The sequence below is a fragment of the Lactuca serriola genome, chromosome 7 (assembly GCF_051521515.1).
Source record: "Lactuca serriola cultivar US96UC23 chromosome 7, Lser_US96UC23_V15, whole genome shotgun sequence".
Classification (NCBI taxonomy): domain Eukaryota; kingdom Viridiplantae; phylum Streptophyta; class Magnoliopsida; order Asterales; family Asteraceae; genus Lactuca; species Lactuca serriola.
The window spans coordinates 56,190,921-56,195,619 of NC_136414.1; the positions used below are offsets into that span (position 1 = coordinate 56,190,921).

At 35.3% G+C, this 4,699-nt stretch overlaps 1 long non-coding RNA gene across 1 annotated transcript; it reads right to left on the reverse strand.

Moving 5' to 3' along the window:
- Positions 1 to 1,417: 1,417 nt before the first annotated feature.
- LOC145061073 (uncharacterized) lies at positions 1,418 to 2,166 on the reverse strand. Its single transcript, XR_013687099.1, has 3 exons — positions 2,007 to 2,166; positions 1,740 to 1,842; positions 1,418 to 1,541 (listed from the first exon to the last, which is right to left on the reverse strand). It is a non-coding gene; the product is annotated as an uncharacterized LOC145061073 (long non-coding RNA).
- Between the last annotated feature and the right edge of the window lie 2,533 nt (positions 2,167 to 4,699).

Here is a 4,699-nt window from a genome sequence, read left to right on the forward strand (position 1 = left end):
TAACTCCTAGGCACCAAGAAGGGTATTTTTGGAAATTGTAAAAGATCAAAAAGGGTATTTCAGGAAAGTGAAAAACCCAAAAGGGTATGTCTGGAAATTGAGATACCTGAACAAGCTCTTCATTTTCAGTAGCACAATTGGGTTTATCTTCATTTTCAATAGCACACTTGCAAAAATTTTAAACTTTTAAAACCCATCTTAGAAGGACTAAAGGTTAGAAAGGAGAAGTAATGAAGCTATGAGTTGAGAAAAGAGTAATCACAGCAAGGTCTCTAAAACAGACCTGCTGTTCAAAACGGATTTACTCCAAAATCTAAAACAGAAACATAGCTTTAACTAAATTTTATAGAAAACTATGATTGTTCAGGATTCCAGAACTATAAAGAACTCCTTCTAACTCCAAAGGATGAATTAAATATGAATTTTACAAAAAGGTGTATCACTTCTATCTCCAACAAGACAGTCAAGTGAGGTTGGCCAATTCTACCCAACTTGTGAGTAGAATTCGTCCATAACAAAATTCAGAGAAGTAAAGGACATACAAATGAAAGTCTCAGAGTTGGAATTGAATGAAAAGCATTTCCCAAGCTCCGGATATAAATTTCACATTGTGGACAATCACATCACTAGTAAAAGCTGGTGACTGCCCACTGATCTGGAGTCTGGATCAATTCTAACCAATTTATAATTGGAAATAACACCCCATCTGCTCCAGATCTTAAATTCATAGTATCAGGAACATATAGAAACTTGGAATCACTCTGGATCCTTTTCCAAGCCTTATAAATGATGAAAACAAAATGACATATCAGAACAGACCCGGATCAGACCTAACAGCAAAGATTCCATTCTTGCACATAGATAAAGTCCTTACCAGTGAAGTTGGGCTGCTTAAGAAAGTTAGCCAACTCAATTTGTGAACTTTGGGAACTGGTTTGGGGTCCGTTTGAGTTCTATAGCTCAAGGTATGATTTTTACAATATGACTATAGATCTGATGGAAAACAGAATCATAGCCACCCGTGATTCCATTGTTAAAAAAAAGTTCTACTAAGAACTGATACAGATACAAGACATGAAATCTAAGTAAACCATTGAGATGAACATGTAGTCAACATTTCATAGATGTAAACATGATATCCCATGCCTCTAACATGGAACATGATATACACATATCAAAACTTTTAATTGAATTTACAAATACATACACTAGCCAAAATCAAGGGATATCAAGTACCTTAGTTGATGACTTGAGTAGTGAACTACAGTCATTTTCTGTGCAATCCATCATGTAGATCATTGCAACTGGGTAAAAGAAGAATAAAAACCAATGAGTGGACAAAAAAAAAGTAAACAGGTAAAAGGAGCTAAACAGAAAGTTATACCAAATGAAAACACAAATGCCATCTACGCCTTACCATTCCTTGAATGTCTGATATACCTCGCGAACCACAAGTTCTTCCAGCTTATGATCATCAGGTTGAACACTTGTTACTAGCATTGTGATATCAATATCAAAAAGTTTCCACCTCTAAACGAAGGCTGCAAAGATACAAGGTCGAACAAAATTACATTATTACCCTCACGCTAAAAGTAATGGGAATTTAATAGTGATTTATTAAAAGTAAAATTCCAACACTCCACCAATCAGCAGCCTTATCAAGGCCCCTACCTTGTACAATTTCAGGTGTCATACCTTATATTTAGTAAGGAATGGAATATGGGATATGGGAAATATACCTTATATTTAGTAAGGAATTGAATATGGGAAATCATTTCAAAATCTTCAGTGTCTGCAGCCATCACTACAAATTCAGAAAACCCCTATTCAGGTCCCTTGTAACTGTTTAAAAAAAAAGAAAAAACAAGAAGTTAGAACCAACATTAAGAACAAAATATCAAAAATAAATATCAAAACAAGTCAGAATAATATTCACAAAGTTGATAAACTTTGGTTAAGAAAAAGAACAAGAAACATAGCCAATTTAGTTAGGCATTGAAACAAACCTGAATAATATCAAGCATTATGCAACTCTGGGAAAAGATAAGAACTTTATGGCCTTCCGGAATAAGATTACCCTGTAATTGAATAAAAAAATCACATTGTAAATTTGTACCTGATGTTATGAAACACACATTCAACTGATTAAGATTTTCACTGCTGTTATGAAAAATCTACATTTGTACCTGATGTTAAGAAAAATCACATTGTAGATTTGGATGACCTAGAAGCAAAAGTTTTCACTTTATGTAGAACCATGAACTATATAACAGTGTATGGCATGACCAAGAGAAACTTTATGCTGCAAATCCTTCAAGGATGGTTGGCAACAATCATCTTGCATCTCATTATCAGACCGACTTCCAGCAGCAGCAGCTGGCAAGGAGCTCATTGATTTCTTCTAATAATGGGCATTGGAGTGAAGGTGAGAATGGAAATAATGATATGAGACTACTGTGACCAAGGGTATGATTGTCATTTTCTAACACAACATACCATTTTCTGTTTTCACCTGGAATTAATTTTCACAAAATAAAAAAAAACATATAAGGTTTTCTCAAGTATCAACTATAAAAAATAAAAACCAATTTCCACTAATCTCGATTGATGTTACTGCTATTCAGATGAAAGAAGAAGAGGAGAGAAGTAAAATAGAGAAAGGAAAAGAAGGAGCTACTGTGGATCTTATGCAAGTGCTTCTTGCCAGCACTAAAGAAGTTAAGGAACAAAATGATGGGTTTGTTGATGTGGTGAAGAAAACCAAAGGAAATAATGGAAATTTGTTTTCAAAAGAAGCTACAGGGGGGGAAAAACAGTTTTCGAGTCAGGGGCATCAAGGGAATTTCTCGAAAAATGAAGGTTCAGGGGTTTTTGCTGGAAACCGCAAGTAGGGGCAAAAAGGGAATTATCCGAAAATTGGAAATTCTGGGGCTTCTGCTGGAATTCGCTATCAAGGGTATAATGGGAATAATCAGGAAAATTTGGAATTTAGTTTTGATAGAGGTGGGAAGACAGGAGGTAAAAATGGGCAGGGGTATTATGGGAATATTCAGCCAATGAAAGGAAAGTCTAATGATTCAAAGATTGAACAGGGGCAAAGTTGGAAAAGTAACAAGGTTATGGGAAAGAACAAGGATGGGGGTGATGTTTCAGAAGTCAAAGGGTTTGTGGGGAATAGTTCTATGATTCGGCCTGACCAGGAAGCTAAAAAATCAGAAGCAGGGGTAAATTTTAATGGTAACAGGCAAGGCTATATTCCGAAATCTGGGGCTCGATTTCAAAATCAATATTATGGCTTGCTTTTAAAATCGATTTCATTAATTTTATATAAGAAGGGTACAGCTGACCTAATTTTATATAAGAACTCTAGAACTGATACGTACCTTTCTCTTTGATAATTTCTTTTAAGATGACTATTGTTTAGGGCTATCAACAACACCGTCATCTCCGCTACCATAGTGTAATAAACAAAGCACCATTGAAGGCCCTTCATCATCTTCCGCTGCCATTACTTCCTTGAGTGAAAATTTCGAACTCGATGGGAGAGGAAATGAGTCGCCAATAAGAAATCTGAAATCATAAAATCAGATGGGAAGAAATCTGTGAAAAGAGTTGAAGTCGTTTGAGATACCGATGTAAATCCTTAGAAATCTCATTCGAGAAGAGAATGGAGAGCCGCTTCTTTTTTTGGCGCTGAATCGTTTCACCACCGGTCGATCACCACGGAAACAGGAGAACTGGAAGCTTAAAATAAAATAAAACCCTACACATATTTGTAATCTTCAATCGTCGGATCTAGGGCAGAAGTAGATGGACGATGGGAAGTAGAGCAGATGTGAAAATAACCCTCAATCGCTAGTAGGCTATGGAATCGTTAGCTTGTGAAAATTTTGTGAGGCAGTGGATGTGGGTGAGAGGTGGAGACGATGTAGGGTAGATATGAGATTCATATGGAAATGAATGTAGGAGAAGAAGGCGGGTGTTTAAAAAATTTGGGGATTTCATTTTCCCTCTTAGAGACGCGCGTTTCTTAAAAAAATATAAAACGACATTCACAGAGGACGCACGAGTGCCCTCCGCGTTTTTAATTTTTTTACATGAGACACTATTTAAGGGCACACAATAATGCGTGACCTAAATCCTTAAATTTTTTGAATAGACGACACTCTTTTAATGTCACTCTCCTTTGCGTAACATAAATCACCGAGTGTCGTGGTTTGCACATCGTAAAAGGCTATTTTTCTTGTAGTGAATGTTTTTCTCATTCTAATCCCAGTTATGTAAAGTGTTCTAATCTTCATTAAAAGTCATACTAAAAGGCTAAGTCTTCCATAATCCCCCCCCCCCCCTATTTTTATTTGTAAATGTAGAATACATGTCACATAAAAAATCATAAAACAAATTGTCTTGTGTGTTACATACATATTAGATATAAAACTTTCACATTTAAAACATTTTGTTTTCATATTACTTTGCACTTCAAAAAGCATTCTTCTATCTGGATACGCCTCATGGCAAAACTAATCCTTCTTACCAAATAATAAAATGCCGCTCATTCATATGCAATTTCATGTCAAAGCATTTGTACAATCCAAAATTTCTCTACATTTTACATATTTCAAATTTCAAAAATTACTCAAATTAACAATATATACTTTCATGTATATGTAATGCCATATAATGCATGATTCTAAATATA